The sequence below is a fragment of the Zalophus californianus genome, chromosome 1 (genome assembly GCF_009762305.2).
Source record: "Zalophus californianus isolate mZalCal1 chromosome 1, mZalCal1.pri.v2, whole genome shotgun sequence".
Taxonomy (NCBI): domain Eukaryota; kingdom Metazoa; phylum Chordata; class Mammalia; order Carnivora; family Otariidae; genus Zalophus; species Zalophus californianus.
In genome coordinates, this window is record NC_045595.1 from 58,379,112 (window position 1) to 58,404,222 (window position 25,111).

Consider the following 25,111-nt stretch of genomic DNA (forward strand, 5'->3'; position numbering starts at 1 on the left):
TGAATGTCGGTTGCTACGGCTCACGGAAGATAGTGTCTTCCAGAAAGACTAAAGCAGCAACCTGAAATTCCAGCTTTGTCACCTGCCAGTTTCAGGGCTTGGGAAACTCCTCCCCCTCTCTGAGCACAGGTCCTTGCCTGTGGGGCATGGGGTGGGTGCAAGGGTGGTCACATGCTCCCGCCCCCGCCCCCCCCCCGCCCCCCACAGCCCGCAGCCAGGAGCCTGGCTCAGGAAGGGCTCCAGGGGCCTTAGTTGTTGGTATTCAGCACTCTCCCTGTTGCTAGAAAACACGTTTTAGCCACGTTTTTAAAAAGTCTTCCTATTGTGGAGATTTTGAGACCCCAAATTAACTGCATTCTGCTGCTTCATCAAGGCGGGCTGAGTGGCTGTGTCTTTGAGTAAGTTGGGTGCCTTTAGGGTCCCCAGAGTACCCGGGGGTACTCAGCCAGCAGTGGCGGCAGCCTGGGGGTCTGGGCTGAGCTCACCCGGCCTCCTGCCCCCACTTCTGGAGGAGCAAGCAGTGCTCATTGCTCACACCGCAGAAGGAGGTGTGTGGGGGAGGGGCTGCCTGTGGCAGGATGCACTTGGCCCGTTTCCTAGGAAACCCAGCCTTGAGTGAGAAGGAACTGTTGGCCGCTCCCCGGACTCTCAGGGCACGGGAGAAGGCCCCATAGCCGGCCCTGTAGCTGACCTGGAGTGCTGCCAGCTCACTGGGGTTCCAGCACCCATGCCTCCTCTGCGTCTTAGTTCCTACCAGGTGTGCATGTGTGGAGGGTGGAGGGTGAAGGAAACTCTGATGCTGTGATTTCTGAATGCACTGTGGGTTCTGCCTACCTGTGTTGCATGCTTAGTCTTGGGCCTGCAGAGGCACCGCCCCTGCTAGCATCCTCCTCCAGGAGCCCCTCACTCCAGTGGACTGGCTAGATCTTGTCCCTAGTGAATCCTCAGCCCCAACCTGCATCCACTGTGCCACAGATCTGCCCCTGCTGGGGTTCCTGGCAACAGCCAGGGGCAGGTGGTCTTTCTCTGCTCAGGGTAACTTCTTTACCACTCCGGGACACCCCCTGCGAGGTCAAGGGAGCCCTTGTGCCATGCCTGGTCAGGGGCAGGGGCACTGTTGGCCCTCACCTTCAACCATGCTCATGATCTCATCATTTCCTACCTTGCCTAGCCTGATCTCTTTCCCAGAGGCCCTGCACACAGCACCCTTTTCTGCCCACAATTTGGAATAGTAAGAGTAGGTACCACTTTCACGCTCCTGCTATGTGCCGTATGCATCACATCCATCACCTCCGACTTCACAGCAACTGGAAAGGAGGACATGAAGCCCATTGTGCAGATGGTGAAACTGAGGCTCAGAAAGACTTCGACTCTGGCAGAGCTGTGGTGCACATCAAGTTTTGGGACAGACCACACAGACACCGGGGCCAGGCCACAAGAAACGGGTGCAGTGGGGCCGGGGGGGCGGCGTGTACAAAAGCCCTTCCACATCCTGAACTTCAACTCAAGGGTCTGATCCCCTGAGAGACCACTGTGAGCACCCAGGTTGGCTCAGGGAGAAAAATAAACCCCAGGTTGTCAGCTGCAATTACTGAAAGCTACGGCCTTGTGCTGGTTGCTATTTTTGGTGATCTCTGTGACCGCAGAGAAGGCATTTTAAGACTGTGTTTGAAGAAATTGTCATGACTTGTTTTTATAAATGTGCATTAATGAGCTATGTCCTGGCTAAGACGTGGGTTTTTCCTTAACGTTCAGCTAATTTGCAGGAAGCACCTATACATTGGGAGCCTGGGTCCGGTTCACTCATTGCTGCTCCTCTTCGGAGTGAGGGACAGGGAGTTTTACTGTCTTGTGCTGCACTGGGAGCCGTCAAAGCCTGCCCTCTGCTCCCACCTGCTCCGGGGCCTCTCCCAGGGGCTCACGGGAGCATGGGCAATGAGGGCTCTGCCAGAGCCAGGTGGGACTGCCTGCGTGTGGATGCTGGCTCTGCCGCTTAGGAGCTATGTGGCTGTGCAAATCTGCTTAAACTTTCTGTGGTGTCTCGGCTTCCCCATCTGTTAAATGGGGAAACTAATAGCGCCTACTTTAGAAATAGCGTTCTTAGGAAGATTAAAAGAGTTAATATATGTCAAGTGTTTAGAACCATGCCTGGCACTATGGAGGTGTTTATAAACAAAGTCAGTAAGCAGGTGGAGATGTACTGGGCGGCGGGATGCCCTGAGGGTGGGCTACAGCCACAGCCCTCCTGCAGGACCCTCCTGGGTCTTTTGCTTAAGGTGGCTGAGTCTCTGGCCATGCGCCAGCCCTCTGTCCTTGTGGCGCTGATGGCACCCCGGAGCCCTGTGTGAGCCTAGGGTCCCCTGAGGTGAGGTGGCCATCCAGGCAGGTGCCCTGTTGGATGGTTGGTGACACACAAAGGCAGAGGGAAGAGGAGCCCCACTCCCCTGTCCCTGCCCTTGTCTGGTGGTGGTGGCGGGGTGCTATCAGAATCTCAGGGTGCTTATGGCTTTCACACTGGCTATCATCTTCTTCCCACCTCTCCGCACAGGGGATTCTGGCATTTCTCCTGTGGAGTACTTTGCCAGATCCCACGGAAGTGGCCTGGAATGTATAGTTGGAAAAAAGCATCTCAAGGAATTCTGATACATTTCTTCCCCTATTGAGAGCCACTGACATAGAAACAAGTTGACGCTAGAGAAGAAGAGTTTGCCAAGACTTTTGACACAAACACGGCCTGAGGTCTTAGACATGAGAAGAGCCTCAAGCTCCGGGAAAGGATGGGTGACAGAGTGGAGTGGGGCAGCCTGAGCAGGGCACCCACTTCCCAGGCCCTGCTGGGCAGGTCTGGCCCAACCTGTTCAGGCAAAGCAGGTGGAAGCTCAGCTGGTCACCCGCCCATCCCCTGGGCACTGTAACCAGACGGCGGGTGCAGCCCCAGGCCTCAGCAGCATGGCTCCAGCCACGTCCCCTTCACTGCGAGGCAGACCCAGGGCGTGAGGCTGGCATTGAGTGGGCGCATGGTTCTGGGGACCTCCCGTGTCATCATCTTGGTCTAGCTGTTCTCCTTTTAGTTTTCAGCCAGCTCCCCTTACCTGTTTCCCAGGCAGGACCTGAATCCCGAGTTCTGCTTGTGGTCCAGCTAGTCTTAGGGGAGTACCAGGAGACGTCAGTGGGGCCAGATGGTGAGGGCCTTGAATGACGGGGAGCAGAGCCAGGTGGGCAGTGTGTGGCCAGGTTTAGGGAATTCTCCCCTCAGCAGGTGTGGGGAAAGCAGTGAGGGTCGGGACATGGAGGGGGCGGCCCGGCGCTCTTGGCATGTGAGGGTAACCCCTCTCTTCTACTTTAGCTGGGGTATCTCCCTGGGGCAGTGGGGGCATTGATGGGGATTACGGAGAGGTGAGTTCCCCTCCAGGGGAGATGTTAAAAGCATTTATAACTGGTGCAGCAGGGTCACAGTGGATCGGAAGTGGTTATGGGCCCTATGCTGGAGCAGGGCCTTTTGGGCCAGACATCAATGTACTGGTGCCTCCTGGAGAGACCAGGGGTCCCAGGCTTCAGAGGCAGCTAGGTGATCAGGGGGTACAGACAGGGGTCATTTGCTAACGAGCTTTGACATATTTCTATGTTTTATTGTATTTTTTTAAAAGATTTTCATTTATTTATTTGACAGAAAGAGAGTGAGACACAGTGAGAGAGAGAACGCAAGCAGGGGGAGTGGGAGAGGGAGAAGCAGCCTTCCCGCTGAGTAGGGAGCCCGATGTGGAACTTGATCCCAGGACCTGGGATCATGACCTGAGCCGAAGGCAGGCACTTAACGATGGAGCCACCCAGGTGCCCCTGTGTTTTAAACAACAGGTACATAGCTATACTGGTGTGTGCAACTGGAGACCAGCTCTGACCCCAAGCCCCCACCTTGGGGCCGCTGCTGGGTGAGGGGATCTTCATGGGCAATTCACACGAGGGAGGGTGGGGCTGAAAGAGGGGAGGCAGTGGGGCTGGAGAGGAGGGTTCAGGTGGGAGAGTGCTTTAGGAAGGTGATCTCACCAGACTTGTGAAGATGTGGGTTTGCTGGGAGGCCCAGATCCTTAACTGGGGCCCCTGGGCCATTCACTGAGGACTTCCAAGAGCTTCACAGTGTCCACAGAGCTGGGAGTAGGGTATGGATGCCAGACCCTCCCGGCAGCTAGTTGGGGCATGGCCCATCCACACTGTACCACCTGGGTGCTTCGTGTTCATCTAGAGAGAAGGGAGGTGGGAGCCCCCAGGGCTGGGCAGGTGTGATATGGGAGGTGGCCCTCTTAGGGAGCCATCTTTCTCTTTATTCTTTTTTTTTTTTTTTAAGATTTTATTTGTCTATTTTGACAGAGAGAGAGAGAGAGAGAGGGACAGCGAGAGAGGGAACACAAGCAGGGGGAGTGGGAGAGGGAGAAGCAGGCTTCCTGCTGAGCAGGGAGCCCGATGTGGGGCTCAATCCCAGGACCCTGGGATCATGACCTGAGCTGAAGGCAGACGCTTAAGGACTGAGCCACCCAGGCGCCCCTCTCTTTATTCTTTAACCCTCCTCCAGGCCCTGGTGCCTCTCCCCACCCCCACCCCCAACCCACCATAGGGATCAGCCTCTTGACAACCTTTAGCTCTGCCGAGTGGAGGGAATTTATCCGCTTGGCTGGGCCTGTTCCCAGCCCCAGAGGACCATGGCACCTTCAATTACTCCAGGTGCAAATTCATTTTGTCCAGATTCACAGAACGGCTGCGGAGGGCTGTGCTCTGGCTTTATTGCAAAATGCATTACTTTCCCTCCTCTCTCAAAAATATTTATCTATGCTAATTTAGCACGGGAGCCAGCTAAGTTCTGCATGGGGAATTGCCCTATTAATTCTGCCGCCTGAAAATACTGCGTCCAGCTACAGAGATGTTCCTGCTGCTTTTGGCTGGAGGGTGAGGCTGGGCTGCCTCCTCTCTCAGATTGGACCCCTAGGCCGGAACGGGAGCAGGCTGCCTGGCTGACCATTTGCAGAGGTGCTGGGGAGCCCGTGTGTCCAGCATAACTCATACAGACTGAAAAAAAAAAGGAAACTTTTGCATTGGGAAGGCAAGGTGGGGAGGGCCCAACTTTTTGGGTAGCCAGAGATGAGTTCCGTTCTGGGGCAGGCTCCACCACTTACCCACTGGGTGACCTTGGCCACATGACACGACCTCCCTGAGCCTCAGTTTCAGGATCTCTAAAACACAACGATGACCTTGCAGGGAGGCCAGGCAGGCTATTCCACAAAGCTGAGGGCAAGAAGCAGGTGGCTGTGAAGGGAGGTTAGTGACGCTGCTCGCTTGTGCAATTGCATTGTCCAGAGATTGTTTTCACCATTTGCCCATGAGTTATGTGTCACGTTTCCTGTCTCACGGAGGAGCAAACTGCCTAACTGAGACCCCCCAGGTGGATGTCTCCGGGACCCCTGAGCAGACCTGATGTGCAGCCCTGGACCCACCTCATCTGAATGATGCCACCAGGTTCCCAGACCAGAGCCCTAGGGTCACCCTGGATGCCTCCTTGCCCCCCACCCTCTCCCACATCCAGCCAGCCCCCCAGCTCGTGACCCAGCCTGCTGCCTCTGGGGTCTTTCTCTTCACTCTCTCACGGGAAGAAGGCAGTTCCCTGTTGCATTTTTTCCAATTCCAGTCCATTTCCCAATGGCTGTGATCCTCTTAAAACATAATGGGGATCATGTCATCCCACTGCTCAAAGGCTTTGTGTGGCTTTTGTGGCACTTGGGGCAAAGCCAGGCTCCCGACCTCGCCCGCTGCTTGCTTCTCCCTGTGTCTTAGGCACTTGCCCCTTTGGCCCCTCTCTTCCTCCATAGGAGAGGGGCCTTGCCCTTGACTCCCAGCCTTTGCCATGCTCTCCCCTCTGCCTGGGGCACTCATCTTCTGCTCTTCATGCCCTAGGACTTGTCCCCTCATTTGGGTCTGGGCTCCAAGGTCACCTCTACAGAGAGGCCCCCTGGCCAGTCCCTCTCTCTTTCCTTGTGCAGTGCACACCCCACCCTAAGCATTTCCCTTTACCTGTCCATTTGGGGTCTGTCTCTTCCCAGGTAGCAGCCCACCTAACATTGGTGTCTCCTACCTTCTTTCTTCCTAACAAGACCCGGCTTTGGCTCCGTTGCCCATCCTCTGGTTGCTCCCAGTCCCGCAGCTGCTGATGGGTCTAAACCAATTGCCATGACTCTGTTCCTCTCACCCCTGATTGCTTTTGAAACCACAGGAGGCCCAAGTCCAGCCTGAGGTGTGAGGTTGTTTCTGGGAAAGGTTGTATTGCTTTTATTTTTTCTTTCTTTTTTTTATTAAGGTATAACGTACGCAAAGCAAAACTCACCCCTTTTAGTGGACGGTTCGGTGAGTTTTGACACATGCATATAGCCATGGAACTACCACTACAATCAAGCTGTAAAACAGTGCGTCACCCCCAGACTCCCTTGTGTCCTCTGTAGCTGCCCCCCTCAACCTGCTCCTGGCAACCACTGAGCTGAGTTCTGTCCCTATAGCTTTTTGCCTTCTCTAAAAGCTGCATAAATGGAATCACACAGTATGCAGCTTTGTGAATCTGGTTTTTTTGACTGGAATTTGAAATTCACCCATGTCATTATATACACCTTCTTTTTTATGGCAGAATGGCACACCATTGCACAGATGTACCCGAGTTGGTTTGTTTATTTCCTGGTTGAGGGATATTTGGGTCGTCTCCAGGTTTTGGTCATTAGGAACAAAGCTTCTATAAACATTCCTGTAGAGTTTGTGTGGACACGTTTCTGCTAACTTAGGTCAGTACCTAGGAGTGGGATTACTGGGGCATATGGTAGACGTATGTTTAGCTTTACGAGAAGCTGCCAAACCCTTTTCTGAAGTAGCTGTCCTACTTTGCACGCCTCCAGTGAGGTATGGGGGTTTAGTTGTTCCGCATCCTCACGGGCACTTGTAAGTTTTTTAAAAATAGAAATAGATGTGTAGCGTTATCTCATTGTGGTTTTAACTTACATTTCCTTAATGACAAAAGATCCTGAGCATCTTTTCAGGTGTTATTTACCATCTGCATGTCTTTTTCATTGAAGTGTCTGTTCAAATCTTGTGTGCATTTTCAAATTAGATTATTTTTTCCTTTTATTGAGTTTTGAGAGTTCTTTATATATTCTGGACATGGGTTTTTTTTATCAGACACATGATTTGCATGTATATTCTTTGAGTCCTTGCGGCTCTTAACAGTGTCTCTGAAAGAGCAGAAGTTCTTATTTTGAGCAAATCCAATCCACCGGTTTTATCTTTCATGAAATGAATTGTGATTTTGGTATTGAATCTAAGGACTCTTTGCTCATCTTAGGTCACAAAGATTCTTCTTATGTTTTCTTTTAGAAGTTTCATTGTTTTAGGTTTTCATTTAGGTCTCTGTTCCATTGTAAGTTATTTTTTCATATGGTTCAAGATACGGATTGAAGTTGTAATTTTTTTTTCTTCCCCCATCCCCCTTCTTCTTCCTCTTCTTCCTCCTCCTCTTCTTCTTCTATTTCCTCTCCTCCCTCCACCCCCTCCTCCTTCTTCTTTCATATGATATATAATTGTTTCAGCCCCATCTGCTGAAAAGACTGCCCTTCCTCCATTGGATGGACTTGGAAACTGTCAAAAATCAATTGATCATAAATGTGTGGGTCTATTTCTGATCTGATCCATTGATCTATGTGTTCTATCCTTTCTCTGATACCTCACTTCTCGATGATGGTGCTTTTATAATAATTCCTGAAATCAAGTAGTGAAAAATCCTCCAACTATGTTCCTCTTCAAAAAAATTTTCTCAATTATTCTAGTTTGTTTGCCTTCTCATATCAAGTGTAGAATCAGATTGCCAGTTTCTACAACAATCCCTCTGGGATTTTGATTGGAACTGCATTGTATATATGGATCAGTTGAGGGAGAATTAACATCTTGAATCTTCCAATCCAGGAATATGGCATATCTTTCCAGTTTTTTTAGTCTTTGATTTTTTTTAAAGATTTTATTTATTTACTTGAGAGAGAGTGAGAGCGAGAGAGAGCACAGAGGGAGAGAGAGAGAGAGAGCAGAGAGGGAGAGGGAGAAGCAGACTCCCTGCTGGGCAGGGAGCCCAATGTGGGACTCGATCCCAGGACCCTGGGATTATGACCTGAGCTGAAGGCAGATGCTTAACTGACTCAGCCACCCAGGCATCCCTCAGTCTTTGATTTCTTTTATCAGTGTTTTTAGTTTTCAGCAGGGAAATTTTATAAGATTTATGATTTATATATAAGTATTTCATAATTTTTGATGCTATTGTAAGTGGTACTTCTTAATATCAATTTCAATTGTTCATTTCTAGTATATAAAAATATAATTGATATTTGTGTATTGGCCTTGGGTCCTATACTATTGTCAAGATCACTCATTAGTTCTATCAACTCCTTTTTAGATTCTTTAGGATGTTCTACATCAATAATTATATCACCTGTATTTTTTCAATTTGTATGCCTTTTTTGTGTGTGTTTCTTGCTTTATTGCATTGGCTAGGATCTCCAGGACAATGTTTAATAGAAGCACTGAGGGTAGACATCCTTGTTTTTTCTTGATCTTAGGGGAAAGCATCAGTCTTTCACCAACACGTATGAGGTTAGCTGGAGGTTTTTCATCGATGCCCTTTATCAGGTTAAGTTTTTAATCATGCATGGATGTTTTACTGTTCTTAAAAGGAGTCAGAAGGAAGAAACTCCCTTTTCTTCCAAACAGTTTTGTATCTGGGTATGATGCCTTGAACTGTAGCAGTCATTTTGTGGTCATGAGGAGAGCTATTTTGAGGAGCAAAGCCAACCCACTGACGATGGGAGTGTGGAGAGATGGAAATAATCTGGGTCCTTTCCATCACCACTCCACTGAACTAGCTGGTCTTGGACCCTTGCCTACCACTAGAATTCTTGCTTTGGAGGGAAATAGTAAATTAAAAGCCTTATTGTTTAAGTCTTTGAATGTTTGGGATTTTCTTTCTTGAATCCAAGAGCCACTAAATGAATACATACCAACACTTGAGGATAGAGACTTTTTATTTTTCACTGTTTCATGCCCCATGCCTAGAATGGTGCCTGGAATATAATAGACACTTGCTAAAAGTTTGCTGCTTAGACCAATGAAGGCCAGGACCTGGAGTATTCTCATTTGGATAATCATTTTTGCTTCAAATCTAGTGGGAGAGCCCTGGGGAGAGAGCAAGAACGTTTAGAATATGGAAGGTGAACAAAGGATGAGAACGACTGCTCTGAACTTTGGAAAGGAGACATCAGAAACCCAAGTAAGAATGAAACAACAGGTTCTGGTGAGGATGTGGAGAAAGAGGAACTTTGTGCACTGTTGGAGGCAATGCAAAGTGGTGCAACCACTGTGGAAAACAGTATGGAGGTTCCTCAAAAAATTAAAAATAGAGCTACCCTGTGATTCAGTAATGGCACTACTAGGTATTTACCCAAAAATACAAAAGTAAATCAAAGGTATGCATCTCTATGTTTATAACAGAATTATCAATGATAGCCAAATTATGGAAAGAGCCCAAATGTCCATCAATTGATGAATGGATAAAGAAGAGGTGGGGTGTGTGTGTGTGTGTGTGTGTGTGTGTGTGTGTGTGTATGGGACTATTACTCAGCCATCAAAAAGAATGAAATCTTGCCATTTGCAATGATGTGGGTTGGAGCTAGAGGGCATTACGCTAAGCGAAAGAAGTCAGGCAGAAAAAGACAAATACCATATGATTTCACTCATATGTGGAATTTAAGAAACAAAACAAATGAGCAAAGGGGAAAAACAGTGAGAGAGGCAAACCAGGAAACAGACTCTTAACTACAGAGAACAAACTGATGGTTACCATAGGGGAGGGGCATAGGGGGATGGGTGAGATAGATGATGAGGTCTAAGGAATGCACTTGTCATGATGAAAAAAAAAAGTGATTAAAAAAGAAATAAAATAATTTTATAAAAAAGAAACCCAAGTAAGAATGGACAGGGGTTAAAATCAGGTCTCAGTGCGGACGTGTAAAAGGGAAAAGAAGAGGAGAAAGCAGCAGTTAACCCAGGGGAAGACAGGGACAGCTCCAGAGAGCCCTGCTCAGATCCCCTGTATGGGTCTAAAAGCCGGATATCTGCCATGTCAGGAACGGCATTTTTTTCCCCTCCTGGAGCGACAACGAGTGAGACTTGTTCTTCAGTCATGAGCCCTGTTATTCAGAAGATAAACTATACAGATTGCAACAGGGAAAGAGAACATGTAATGCTTGCAAAATTCCTGTGCGGAGTTGCTCTCTGCCTAGAATTTATGCTCGCTTGCAGTTTCATGTTTCAGTTAGATGTACCTCAATTGAGGTAATGGCGTTGTGACTGGCTGTCACCTCCCATCAGCCCATCACTCCTGGCCCCCAGGGAGGTGATAGACGGGGTCAGAACATGCCTCCCACACCGGCTTGTCGTGCCCACTGGCAAAGACTACTGTGTGTGCTGGGCTGGGGGTGGGCAGTTCCTTCTCTGTCACCACCCTCTTCCCCCCACCCCACCATGACAGCAATTGACTCAGGCTACCTTGGAATGTTCCGGACTATTCGGATTTATACTTTTGGTTGTACAGTACAGGGGTTAACGTTGGAAGCACAAGGCAGAGTGTTTGAGTTCAACTTGTCTCTGCCACATACTAGACTCTCTATGCCTCTGTTTCCTTATCCATAAGAAAGGGGGTGCCATCTGTACCTACGCCAGATGCCCGTGTGAGGATTAATCCACATGCATAGGCTTTGGCACAGATCAACTGTCAGTAGGTGTTAGCTACTATTCTCCCTGGTGGAGGGTGACCAGGCCAAAGGATACTGTGCAGGGGAGGAGAGAGGGTGATTCCAGAAGGTGACAACAATGAGTCCCAGAGAGGTGCCAGAATCCCACAGTGGCCCCAGCATCTCAGCCCGGAAGCCAGGGAGGACACCCTCTCGGTGACACTCAAAAACTGATGGGCATTCAGACAAATGTGGGTTGGCGGGGTGGGGGGATCCCGGACCATCAGCAGAGTCACATGTGGGCATTAAGGTGGGACTCTCAAGGTGACAAGGCGACTCCAGCGGGGAGCAGGCATGGTCTATGCTCCGAGGTGACACGATGCCAGGGAGATGTGTGAAGTCAGGGCATGTGAAGCTTGTACTGGGGAGCTGGGCAGGACCATGGCAGTCAGCTTCAGGCTCAGCCTTGATGTTGGATGTGGGGGAACGGCCTCATGGGGAGGGCCTTGGGGCACAGGTCAGAGGGACCCATAGAGGGTGATTCTTCAAGTGGGGTAGGGTTGGCAGCGGAGGATGGACCCCAGAACTCACAGGCCCCTGGCCATCCTGACTATGGGCAGGGAAGCCAGCAGCCCCATGGCCCAGAATAAAGATGCCTTGAATTCCCCTGGGGCTGTAGACAAGTGGAGAGAGGAACGGGAGATTGGGGCGGCAGAAGGTGGGGCTGGCCTCGCCAGTACCGTTAGACTGGAAGGGCTCCTGCTTCCAAGGAAGGGCAGGGCACAGGCCAGTTCTGGACTGAAGGGATGGGTTATGGATGGCTCCCCTCATCCAGCTTGTCACCCAGCTGCAGACGCAGGAATGTCATAAGCTGAATAACCTGTTTATTTGAGAATAGCTTTGAATTGACAGAAAGTTTGCAGAGATAGCGTAGAGAGTTCTGTAAACCCTCAATCCGTTTCCTCCGTTGTTACCCACACACCAGTGAGGTACGACTGTCACAGTGAACGAACCAGCACTCATATGTTATCATTAACGAACGTCCACAGAGGATTCAGGTCTCCTTAGTTTTTGCCTCATGTCCTTGTTTTGTCCTGGGACCCCGTTCATGACAGACACCACATTACATGTGTCCATTGCGTCTCCTTAAGCTCCTCATGGCTCTGACAGTCTCCTTCACTTCCCCTGTTTTTGATGACCTTATTAGTTTTGGGAAGCGCTGGTCAGGTATCTTCTAGAATGCTCCTCAACTGAGATTTGTCTGACGTCTTTCCTCATGACAATACTGGGGTTATAGGTTTGGGGAGGAAGACCCCAGAAGTACAGGGTCATTCTCATCATGTCAGATCATGGGAGCATGTTGTCAACATGATGTATCACTGTGGGTGTTGACCTTGAGCACCTGGCTGAGGTCAGCCTTGTCAGGTGTCTCCACTGTGAAGTTACTCTTTCTCCCCTTTTCTGCACTGAACTCTTTGGAAGGAAGGGCAAACATTTTTAATGCCCATTTCATGGGGAGGGGGAAAGCAAAGCACAGGGGCGTGAAGTTTCTTGCTCAGCAGCCAAGCTGGGAATCAAACCAGCCAGTTCTCTTGAGTCTTTCTGAAAGTGCCACACAATATTGCCTCGAGAAGGCACCAAAGAGCTTTAGATAGGCAGGGTGAGTGCTAAGGGGAGAAGGAAGCTTGGGAAGCCCCTTGTTTCTTTGACAAAGGAGTGCACACAGGCAAAGTTTATACCTGTGAGACAGGGGCCTTCTCAGGTAACTTCCTCGTGGATTTAGGGGAAGCCTGTGCTTTTTGCCTGCTTTGCGTTGCTTTTCCCCATTTTGGGAAAAGTTCTTGATTTCCCTTTGGGGAAGCACCCTCACCCCATGAAGTCAGCCCTGGTGGGTCTCTCCACTAGCATCATGTTCCTCTGTCCATAGGGTGGACACAAGATTCAAGCCAAGCCAGTCATACCTTCCTTCCCCGCCAGGATTTAGGAGCATCAGGTGCTGGGTTGGCATTAGTTGCCCACTCTGCTCTCCATGGGACGGATACCTTCCCAGTTCTCTTGCTCTCTGACTTCCAGTAGATTCCACCAGTGGGAAGCACACATAGATTAGCGAAGATGAGGAAAGTCAGAATCTCCCTCTTGCTGTGGTGCCTCCCATGGTGGCCCTAGCTTCCAGGTGGAAGCTCTTGTCTGCTGCTATTGCTGGGGTTCTAGCTCCCTGGGCAGCCCCAGACTCCAAGCCAGCACCAGCCCCTTCTCTTGTCACCTCTCTGCTCTTAGGAGTGGCAGGTTGTTCGGCTTGTCAGTGCACCATCAGCTACATCACCAACCCCCTGTATTAAATGCCTTTCTTCAATAGACCTGGAGTGGTTTCTCTTTTTCATACTGATACACGTGAGAGCTGGTGGCGTGGATGCTTCCCTTGGAGCATATGCTAAAGGCTGCCTGCCCATTCTTATAGCCTTGGACTCCACTCTTCTGTGGCTCCTGGCCTTCCTGAAGCCTGGCTGTCCAGCTGCCCTAGATCCTTCTGTTATGTTCCTTTTGTCATTTCTGTTTCTGCTGCTTTGGCCTGAAGACTGTAATGTATATGAGGAAAGGGCTTTTCCAGTTGGATCATGGACCATGGTCTATGATTGATGGTTTCCTGGTGAAAATAACACCTTGAAGCTATCTTCTTTCTCTCATTTTCTCTCTCCTGGCCCCTTCCCAGAGTCATAGCATTGCTTTCGATCTGGAAGTGTTACAAGTAGTACTAGATTGGTCCCAAATGTTCTTGCATACGGGGTTGGGGCTGGGAGCCTTCGGAGTTGTTTGCATCTTTGGGAAAATGGACACACAAGAGACAGAGACTGGAATCCCTCATCTCTGAAGGGGCCGGCTCCAGCATGAGTATCCTGGGGAAGGCTTTGGATGAGGGTGACTTGGGCCCTGTGCTCATCAGACACTGTGGCCATGTCAGTGGTTGGGCCAGCTACCAAGGAAGGGTAGCTGCGTGGACATGGCCCCTGAGGAAGCCAGCTGGTTAGTGTCTAGGCAGTAGGTAGGGAGAAATGCCCTTTGGACCGCATTTAGCCAGGGCTGCCAGAGTTCTAACAATAAAGTGGCATTTTATTTCCATTTGCCAATGTTTCCTCTGTGTACCTCTTTCTCAGGGACATTATTCCATGCTCGGACATCAGAGCTGCTCAGTGTTGCATGGGGTGACTGATAGGTAGGGGCCCCGTGCCCCAGATGCCCTGCCATCATAGGCTTTGTGTGGCTACAGTGCCATGCCGGTGGCCTCTTCCAGCTCTTTGCAATCCCCCACCCTCTGACTCTGGAACAGTGTTCCTTCTGTTGCTGCACTGCGCAGGCAGTGCACTCCCCAGGGAGGCACCATTGTCATTTCAAGGGGACAAAATGAGCAAGGTCTCCAGAGCTCCGTCTACACTTCGCTGCATTCCCAGAGATCCCTCTGGAACTCACTTCTCTGCCAGCTGTCATCTTTCCCCAGGAACGGCCAGAACCCTGCCGAACTTGCTCAGGAGTCTACCTGGATCTGCCCAGGGTAAGGCTGTAGAGGCATGTGGTCCCTGCTGTGGTTCTACCTCTGCACCAGCAGCCTGGGCTGAGAGCAGTGAGGATGATAGCATGGGAGCTTGGGCAGCCGAGAGCACCTTGTGTTCATCCTGAGCACCCACCAACTTCTTACCTCAACTTTACCTGGACAAGAGCCCACAAAGGCAGGTGCCAAGATGCTTGCAGTTGTCGTCTCTGCAGGAGGATGTCAGTCCAGAGTGGGCCGTGGCCACCTCACCGTAATACTGTGGGTCAGAGACATGCCTTCTGCTCCACGCCCCTCCCTCCGAGGGCAAAGGCTGGCTCCCTCTTTCTTCTCCAGTGGGGAGTGTCTAGAACTGTGCCAGTAAGATCCCTGCCCCCAAACAGAAGCCACCCTAGGTCTTATGAACAAAGAGAACTTAATACAGGGAATTCATTAGAGAAATGATAGAATTCCTAAGAAGCCAAACAATGGCTGGCAAATCAAATAAAGCCAGAGATTAGTGACTACCATCCCCAAGAGAGAAGGTAATGTCACCACAGCCTAGAAGCCAGGCCTGGCTGGATCTGGAGCCCTGGTGGGGGCCTCCTAGCAGCAGCTGGGACCTTGGAGGGGGTTGAGTTTTAGTGGACCAGAGATCCTGCCCACCGCCCACTGGGAGGGCAGAAATACTCCGGCTGTTCTCCTGCCTTCCATCTTTCATCAGTGTCTCCCATTGGATGAAGCCACTGGGAAACCAAGGGCAAGGGGGCCTGGGAAATGTAGTGCTTTGTGATGCCAGGGCCAGGGAAGGGAAGGGATCCGAGTGCAAAAAGACAAACCTCAGACATGGTATCCAACATCCTCACGGCTGGGCATAGTCTGGCTCAGCCTGGGGTCAGAGCTCAGTGGTCTCCTGTGCTTAATTGAGGCCATACCCTTGGCCTTGTTAGCTCTGTGCTCTAATCTCTGAGTTACATTGTAGACACAGATGAACAGGAGGAAGATGAGGGGTTTGCAAAGTTTAGGAGTTGAAGGGAGAAACCCCACAATGGGGCCAAGAGGACACCACCCCTTTCCACATACACCTGGTTCCCTCAGTCCTTAGCTGTGTGGCCTTGACTGTCACAAAGGTGGTCCAGTATCTCTGGGAGCCTCAGTTGTTTCCATGTCTTAAATGGGAATAACATACCTTCATGGACATAATACTGTAGACACTGAATGAGACAGGATCCTTTGTGAGATGTCCCAGCTCTGCCTTGCTCTTCCTTCCTTCCCTCAAGTTGGTGACAGTCCGTGTGGCTGCATGCTCTGGGGAGCGGCAGAGAAGGTCGGGTTCCACCTGACATAGGCAGCCAGCTGCAGGGCCTGCCCTACTTTGTAGGAGGCAGAGGGGAAGGGGGTGAGGCAGGGAGGGAGGACAGACAAAGGAAGGGGAGAGCAAGATAAATGAGCTCTGGATGCTGGAGGGAGGCAGCTGGGGTGGCTGATTTTTTCCGGGAAGTCAGCTTTCTTTTTTCTAGTCCTTGGCTGGGTATGTTCCAACGGCACCTTTTACAGGCATGGAAAGCTTCTGTCAAGGTGGGGAGACAGTTGTCCCCCGATGTGAAGGGACAGTGACCCCTGGGACAGGTTGTCTGAAGAGGCTGTCAGGAGGGGTTGGGGTTGCCAGGCAGAGGAGGGAGGAGGACAGAGGAACTGGTGGGTTTGTGGGAAGAAGGGACCCCCACTTTCCTTTAAGCTTTAAGAGAGACCGTGGGGAGAGTAATCATCCCCGATGAGGCTGCCTCCACCTTTTCCAGGTGAGCTGGCCAGCGGGGTTAAGTGAGTTTTCTAGGTGTCATTCAGTTAAGTTGGTCCTTGGGTCACTCAGTGAGCAAGGGTCCAGAAGCCCCAGGCAGAGGATTGCTGCCAATTGCCTACTACCCCTGCTGAAAAAGAGACCCATTGGCCAGTCACCAGCACAACGGGCTTTGTAAAGCCTGCAGCAGTCACTGTGTCCTGGGGACCCTGGGGCTGGGCTCATTAAGGGGCTGTGCCCCTGCCTGACCGACCCTCAGTGGGGGAGGGGCGCCGCTGACTGCAGGGTGCTCTCCAGTGCATTGTCTCTGTCGCCATGGCAACCCTGGGGCCTTCTGCACCTGTCACATGAGTGATAGGAGCCACGTGGGTCCTGGGCAGATCCCACCCCAGGCGAAATATGCGGACAGTTAATCCGATGAGGTGTAGGGAGGGGGTAGGGGAGACCCCCCCCCCCCCTCGCTGCGTGCTGGACAGCTCCTGGGGCTCACCCAGGCTCCAGACCCACCACCACACACGCTTTTTTTCCTTTTCCCTCCCACCTCTCTGGTCACGGTGGACTGCCATGTTGCTGAGGCCAGAACCTTGGAGTTCATGGCCAACCTCCTCTTCCCTCTGGATGACTGTTAGAGCCACCACCGCCACCCCCCTCCACCGCCCCGCCCCAGCTGCTCTCAGCAGTGCAGCCAGGGCCACTACAGAGTAAGCAAAGCAGGCCTCTCCCCTATGCAGAACCTCCCCATGAGGCCCACCTCACTCAGAATGAAGCCCACGGTCCTTATAGTTGCATGACCTGTGCGCCCCACCCCTCAGGCTCGTCCCTAAACCAGTTGGGCTTTGAGGGAGCCAGCCAGCAGGCTTGGCTGAGGCCATTCAACCCCGTGTTTCTGTTGATTTGAAAGCAGATGCCAACATTTGAGAACATTGAGGTCTTTGAATTAGAAACCTAGCTTTCGGAATTCTCTTGAAAGGGGGTGGTTTGGCCATGCTACGCCCACCCGCCCAGCCAGCTGGAGTTGGCTGGGGCCAGGCAGTCGCTGCCTCCTTAGGTGGTGCCCACTGCTCACTGCCAGCAACTTTCTCATCTCCTGAAGCGCTCAGCCCTCAGGGCCACTGGGACTTGGGCCCCCCCAGTGCTCCAGTCATCTTTCCCGGCTGGCGGGTCCCTGCTGCTCTGAGCCTGGCTCTGGGCTAGGCACGGGGGCCAGAGTGATGGGTCAGACTTCGTCTCTCTCTGGATAGGGGATAGAGGTGGATGAGGCACGGAGGGGGACCCCATCACCTAGCAGGGCTGGTGGTCAGCCCCAATCCCTGGTGGCCTGCCGGTAAGGAGGAATTAACTGACAGCAGAGGAGACTGTGCAGGGGTGGAGTGTGGTCAGAAGAGCAGAGGGCTCAGGGGAAGGCTTCCAACAGGAGAGGCCCGATGCCATGGACCATGAAGGCCTGGCATAGATGCTTGGCTGGATCCTGCCCTGGTGGGGAGCCATCCAAGGCTTTTCACTGGGCCTGGACACCGTGTGGCAGACCGGGAGGTGCACCCCAGCTGCAGGGGAGCAATCAGCAGAGGACCTCCAGCTGTCAGCTCTCCATGCCAGCCTCAGCTGCAGAGGGTCGGCACCTGAGGCTATGCCCTTCCTGCAGGACACAGAGGATAAAGGCCCCACCGTTCCCACAGATGGGGGACACTCTGATGGGAGGTATTTGCTCTAGACCTACCCCCTGAGTTGGCTGAGTTTCTGGATTTTGCACTGCACCTTGGCCGCCCCATCCTGTTCCCTTCGCCTTCTTGTCACAGGGGTTTATCCCCAATAGACAACTCTCACCCCAGCTCATCCGGCAGAGAGGAAGTGGGCCTTGTTGCGACTGTGGCGTGAAGAGCAGGAGCTTTTTAGCAGCGATAGGACTGCCCCGTGGTTCAGCCGCCGGTGGTGAAGTTGGACAGACCTGGGTTGGGATCCTGTCTCCACAGATTCCCGGTGACCCTGGGCAGCTTCCTCTGAGCTGTGATGGTCCTATTTTTTAAAATGAGAATGTTAGTGATAATGACCGCCTCTCGGGCCTCTGGCGGGGCTTCAGTGAGGGGGCATACTTAAAAAGCTCAGCCTGGTGCTTGGTAGGAAGTAAGCACCTTTTATTGACAGATTTGTATTAACCATAGAGCCATGTAGCCAATCATCAATACACACAGCTGACCAGTGTGAGCCCCCCACGCCCAGTGAGACCCCTCAGGTGGAGAGAGTTTCTACCCAAAGCAACACGACCTACTGTGGTCTTATTCTCCACAGATGATCGGGTCTTTTGATGTACTGGGAGCTGGTTGGGGACTCACAGGAGTCTTTCTGGAGCCTGAGGGGGTCGGGGCCCTGGGGTCTGGAAAGCACTGACTCCTGATCCTCAACAATGGGCTGGGGGAGTGCGACCAGGCTGCAGCTCAGCTCTGGGAAACTGACTTCCCTGGAGCAGGACGGATTTGGGGAGATGTGGGTTCCAGCAGGGCACAGGATGGCCCTGTCAGCCGCTGACCTACTGAAGTTATTCCCCGCAAGGAGAAAGGCCACTGTCCTGAGCTCTTGCGCCTTCTTCCATGCCAGGCTCTCCAAGGATGCCCTCACGCACTGGCCCGCCCTCCCCCAGCTAACAGGCCAGTGTCTGGCCCACGGCCCTTCCGATGGGCTGGCACTTCTGACAGCCTGTCCCTGCCTTCTGCGCGGCCACAGGTCACTTGTGCTTCTAGCACAGCTCGCTTCAAGAGGTATGTCCTGGGCCCCTACCAGCGCTCTTCCAGGCCCTGCCTGCCCCCAGCTCTTCCGAAGGACAAGGGACGGCAACAGCTCCCGGCAGCACTCTGTTCTCCTAAACCCAGGGAGCAGGGAGGGGTCCCAGAGGAAGGGGGGGTACTCTTTTCAGAAAAAAATGTCATTGCTCACATTTATCCACATTTATCTGGGGCTTTCCTTGCTTCCAAGGCTGTTGTAAGCGCTTTCTGTGTGTTAGCGCCTTCGGGCTGCCCGTTCTCCATGGGAGGTAGGGGCTGCAATCATTTTGCTGGTTCTCGTCTTTTAGGTGAGTTGTGCCCTTTGCCTGGGGATACATGGCTAGTGAGTGTGCAGCCGCGGCCAAACCCAGGCAAGTTGTGTCCCCAGACCATGCTCTTAGTGACAAACAACCACATACAGCAGAAGGGAGAATGCCCTGCCCTGCGTGCAAGGCCAGGGCTCTGGTACCCAGGCCAGGGCAGCCCGCCCCACCTCCTCTAGGGACTGGTAACCAGATTCGGGCTGGTGCCACAGCGGATGCGATGCAGCCCTGGCCACCTGGGAGCTGCCCACTGCACTCTCCGGGCCCCTCCAGACCCACCCAAGTCTTCCCGGGCCTCCCATCCCTTCCCGGCTCCTCCATCACCGCCTCTCTGGGGATCTTGACAGTAGATGAAGTGACAAGTCTTTGTGCTTAATTAAGACACATTGTCCCACCAATTGGGAAGTGGGAAATGGCTGGGCTGTTTTACAAATAGAAACAATTCTTGTTCATTATCCCTTAATTGAGGCAACAAAGGGCTCTGGAAAACATCCATCAGAAACACACTCATGTACATCATCAGAGGGGACTGGGTTTAGGAATGCACAAAAGCAACAGCAAATGTTCCAATCAGGAGCGACACAGACAAAGGGAAACAAAGGCCCAGAAGCACAAATGCTACAGAATTAGCCCAATTACACAGTTGATGTGGTGGGGAAACAAGTTTTCTGGCTTCTGGCCAGCTCTTCTCTTAGCCTCTTTTTACCCCTTCTACTTCCTTGATACCAACCAGATAGAGAGGGGCAAGAAAGGAACCTCCCAGACCCCCTGTAAACCTGGCTTTTGTCTCCAGGATGGGGAAGGGATGGGCTGACAGAATGCCCTGGGGGGCGGAAAGTTGTAATCCAAATTCCAGATGTGGCCCGCTTTTAATTGCCACCTCCCTCTTTCTGGTCAGTATGCTTCTTGTGATGTGACCTCAGATGCCAAGCAACTCTATCTCAGTGTTGATTTTCATCGTCAGCCTGTGGCTGCTGAAAGTCCCTAAACTACTTTTATGTGACTTTTTCTTTTCAGCCTGGACCTTCCCCATCCTATATGTATACAATTGAATTTTGGGGTCCAAGTTAGAAGTTTGCCTTGTCCCTGTTTGTCCCAGCCTGTTTGTCTTGTTGCTCTTTGGAGCTGTGTGGAAGTGGCATGCTGAGAGCCCCATCCAGGAGACTCCTAGAGGTGAGCCTCCTGCTGTCTCACCTCCCCTGGGGGCTGAGAGGAGAGACTCAGGAGCTTCAGATGGCAAGAGCTCTTCCTCCCTTTATTTTTTACAATGACTGCTCATTGTACAAAACCTGGAAATCACCAAAAAGTACAAAAAGCAGAAGTAAATAAGTAAGTCCCTCCAGACCGTGAGTCAATTTCTATGAATGATTTTGTCTATTTCCTCCCAGCCTTTGTTCCAGGTACACTTTCCCCGGTGGTTGAGAACATCCTACATATGACCTCAACTTTGGAACCTGTCTTTCCTGACATTTTTTCACACGGTTAAAAACTCTTTCTAATTCTCTTTTTTAATGACAACACAATATTCTGTCACACAGATGTGCCATTAGTTTGTTTCACGATTATCACTGAGCATTGGGATTGTTTCCAATTTCCCACTGTTTTTCAGTGTTTCTGTCATGGGCATCTTGGTGCCTAGAGCTCTCATATTTCAGGTGATTTCCTTATGACAGATCCTAGAAAGGAAATTGCAGGTTCAGAAGTTATGACTATTGCAAGGCCATTGCTACATATTGCCAAATTGCTTTCCAAAAAGGCTGCACCAGTTTATAGTCTCGAGCAGATTATTACTGTGCCTGTCCCAGTGTTGTAGTATTTATCTTGGGGAAAAAAGTTTTTGCTTAGGAATTGGAGGTGTGTGTGTGTGTATATATATGTGTGTGTTGGGATTTTGGTGGGGGAGTTACCACATATTCCACATATTTCTCTAGATTTGGGAAAGGGAGAAATCCCCATGTGCCCCACCGCCATTCCCACCCCAGGGGAGTTTACTCAAAGACTTAGCTCAGTCAAGGCTGTGTAATCAGATGTCAGCTGCCTGCTTCCCCCACTACCCCCTCCCCAATCCTTGTCTGCACCCCTCAGCCATCTGGTTAAACTTTACTCAAACCTCCATCCCTTACTTCATGACAGTCCAGTCTTGGCTCCTCCTGTGTGGCTCTGTGCCCCCACCCCTTGAGGGCTGGGTCTCTTTTGCTCCAGGACACCTCCCTCACTGGACTCAAATCCTGCCCCTCCAGCCCCCTATGACCTGTTATTCAACCTCATTGTACCTCAGTTACCTCATCTGCAAATGGGTATACAAACTGCCTAGCTCATAGGACTGTTCCAAATATGTAAAACTCTTAACTCTGCACCTGGAGCATAGTAAGTGCTAATTTGTGTTAAAACCAGGTACTTGTGGGTTTTATTAAAGGTCTGGGCCCCTGCAGGATAGCTGGTGGCTTGGTCCTCACCCCTCATCAGAGTTGCAAGTTTTCTCTGTCTAAGCAGAAGGGATTTCCTACAGGGGAGGAAGGGACTGTAACCCTGTGGGCGGGGGGGGGGGGGGGGGGGGGGGCAGGAGGAGGGGCTCTCCATCGGACCTCCCGGAATGAGCCTTGTATTCATAGCAGAACTGCCTTTACAGAAGCCCTGTTGTTCCTGCCATCGCCTGGAAGGAGGGGGCATATGGCCATCTCTGGAGACTGGCTCCCAGGCCCGCAGCAGCTCCTGAAAGCCCCGCATGCTGCCTCTCCGAACCCACAGAGCCAGTGCCCACATGCACCTGTGTAGACTCAGGATGCAGGAGAGGCCCTGTGTTTCCTGGGGAGGCACGGTGACACAGGGCTTTGGGCTGCAGCAAAGCTGGCAGGGCCTCTCTGCCTCTCTTCTGCATTCTGAATGTCACACAGTGTGGATGAGCGGCCGAAACACAAATCACACCCAGAACCCCAGCTGCAAGGGCATCTGACAACACGGTGCTCACAATCTGCCTTCTGCAGCATGGGAGGCCTGGCAAAGGATGCCCTTCTTGCCTCACCTCATCCACCGAGTGCCCGGGTTCCCCTATAGTCTTGCCATCAAGGTGCATCACGGGGTCCCCTCCACCTTAGCACAGTCTACCGCATGTTCAGACTAGCATTTGCCCCCGGGATGGGTGAGGTGGGGTTAGGCCCCAGGAGGGGTCTCTACCAAGGCATTCTCTCCCTTGGTGAAGTCACAACATCTCTCTCTTTTCTCCCATAAGGCATTTTCCCCACAATCAAGTCCCTTGGATTCTTACCTTCAAGCGTCAATGCTTTTAAAAACATTTCTTCCAAATAAAGACAGTGCCATCCCCAAGAGGAATTCTGGGGATGAGAAGATTTTCCATCTCATTACAGGTGTAATTGCTCTTTTCTCCTTTTTGTTTGCAAGTAATAGAAACTCACACAGAGTGACTTAAGCAAGGAAAGGAATTTATTGGTTCATAAAACTGAGAAGTCCAATGTAGACTTCAGGCATGGCTGGATCCAGGTGCGACAATGATGTCATCAACTCTCTCTCTCTCTCTTTTCTCTATTTCTCTGCTTTCTTCTGCGTTGCTCAGGAAAATATTTCTTCGTTTGAGTGCTATAACAAAAATACTGTTGACGGGGCCGGGGGTGTGCTTAAACAACAAATGTTTATTTCTCACAGTTTCAGAGGCTGGGAAGTCTGAGATCAGGATGCTGGCAGATCTGGTGTCTGGTGAGAGTCTGTTTCCTGGTTTGCTGATAGCCTGTCTGCTCCTTGGATCCTCACATGGCAGAGAGTATAGGGAGAAGCAAGCTCTGTGTCTGTTCTTAGAAGAGCATCGATCCCATCATGACTTCCCAAAAGCCCACCTAATACCGTCCCACTGGGGGTGAGGATTTCAACATAAGAAATTTGGAAGGGGACACAAACATCAGTCCATATCAATTCCCCAAAGCAGGGGGAAATGGCCATCATCAACTCATGTCTGTTTCCCTGGGTTGGCCACCCCACCAGAAAGAGCATGCTTCGCTCCCAGTAGCTCTTACCAAAGTCCCAGAGCAGATTCTTATGGGCCCAGCTTAGGTCAGTATCTCTGAATGAATCCCTGATTGGCCAGGCCAGGATCATGTGCCTGCCTCTGAAGGTAACAGAGCTGTGTGTGTGGGGGGGTCCCCATCCGAACCTCCTGCAGGAAGAGTGACAAAGGATGCAGATGTCACAGTGGCCAGGCATGGCCGTCTCCCTGGCGACCCCAGCTATCATTGCTTTCACTGCTCCTCAGGGGCCAGGGGCCATCTCAGTGCACCAGGGGATGGGGACGTCTGCCTCACAGGTTGTGTGGGCAGCCTGGGCAGACATGGGGAAGCCCCTCAGAGGGCCTTTTCTGACCTGGGTCCCAGCCCATGCCTTGCTTTCAGCCCCCTCCTCAGTGTCGCCTCTGATGTTCTCCCTGTAACAGGTAGAGAGATGCCAGGTTACCACCTCGGAGGCAGGAGCCTGGAGCTGGCCATGCAGAGGTTCCACCTGCCACAGCTTTGCTTACACATGGCTTCCTCCAACCTGTTTTCAATGATCACCCCAAACAAGATCATGCCAACATAGTGCCAGGAGTTACCGAAGACCTCCCCTGGAGAAAGATTTGCCCTAACACCTTCAGCTTCCTCCTCTCCATCCTTCACACATAGGTCAGAATGTTCTTTCTAAAATGTGGGCGCGACCTCATTCTGAGTTCGAGACTCTTCCAGTCTTCTCATTGCCATGTGCCACGGGCCTAAGCTTGAATCTCTGTGCCAGATTCACTCCTGGGACACTAGCCACTTGTTGGAAATAGAGGAAGTCAGGCCCTTCCTGTGTCTGGGCCTTTGCACAGCCTGCATCTTTGCCTGGGAGCCCCTGGCAGGAACCCCGAGAGCCTCCCTGGACCGCCCTCTCTCAGCTGCCCCATGGCTCCTGCTGTACAGTACCTGTTCCTGTTTCACTGTGGAATCACATTTTCCTTGTCTGTTTGTCCCTCTTTCAATGATGGTATTCTGGTTACTATTGCTGGGTGACAAAACACCCCAAAAATTAGTGGCTTAAGACTACAACAATCATTTTTTCATCTCTCACGGGAAGTGCCCATTTGGGCAGTTCTGGGCTCGACTGTCTGCCACGGTTGCTGTCAGACGGAGAGGCAGGAGCTGAGGTGGAGGTAGGGGAGGCCAGACCTACTGGGGACTGGCTGTGTCTCTCCGTGTGTCTTTGTACCTGGGCTGGTTGTGTGGGCAGCCTCTCAGCATGGTGGCCTCTGGGAACCTGCCAGCCCATCTGGTGGCTCAGGACTCCAAGGGAGAACGGCAGAAGAAGCCACAGCACCTTTCATGATTTTGTCTTGGAGGTCGCATAGTATTACTTCTGCCATGTCTGTTGGTTAACACAGCTGCAGGAAACCCAATCGCAGTCCCTTGCGGGGACGGGGGATCTTGTAGGGCCCCTATGCACAGGTGGGAGGGAGGGACCCTGTCTCTGGGTCCCCAGCATCACCAGGCTCAGAGTCAGTCCCTGGCATGCTCGGGGGATTCTGTTTTTCCCTGAGGAAAGCACAAATTCCACGTTGGTGAAGGGTAATCGTAGCCCATGGCATCTTTGACCCATTGGGTCGACAGCACCCTCAAGAACCCTCCTGGTCCTGCCTGGCCCCGGCCAGGGACCAAATCCGAGCATGGGAGTCGGGAGGTGGGCAGAGCGGTTGTCTGCAGCCCTTTCCCCTCGGCATCACCCCACTGTCCCTGTTCCTGCCCCAGGAGACCCAGAGAGAGCTGTGTGGGCCCCCACCGAGGCAGCAGGGGCCACTTGGCCCTGCCCTGTGGATCTCAGCCCCCAGGCTGGGGAGCGGGAGACCCTAAGACACCACCTAGCCTGAGTCTCTGCTTCTGCACTTGCAAAACCGAGATAAT

At 51.8% G+C, this 25,111-nt stretch overlaps 1 long non-coding RNA gene across 1 annotated transcript; it reads right to left on the reverse strand.

Moving 5' to 3' along the window:
* Positions 1-15,578: 15,578 nt before the first annotated feature.
* LOC113918354 lies at positions 15,579-21,396 on the reverse strand. The gene is made up of 4 exons (XR_003518530.2): positions 21,320-21,396; positions 19,046-19,199; positions 17,942-18,130; positions 15,579-15,689 (listed from the first exon to the last, which is right to left on the reverse strand). It is a non-coding gene; the product is annotated as an uncharacterized LOC113918354 (long non-coding RNA).
* Positions 21,397-25,111: the final 3,715 nt, after the last annotated feature.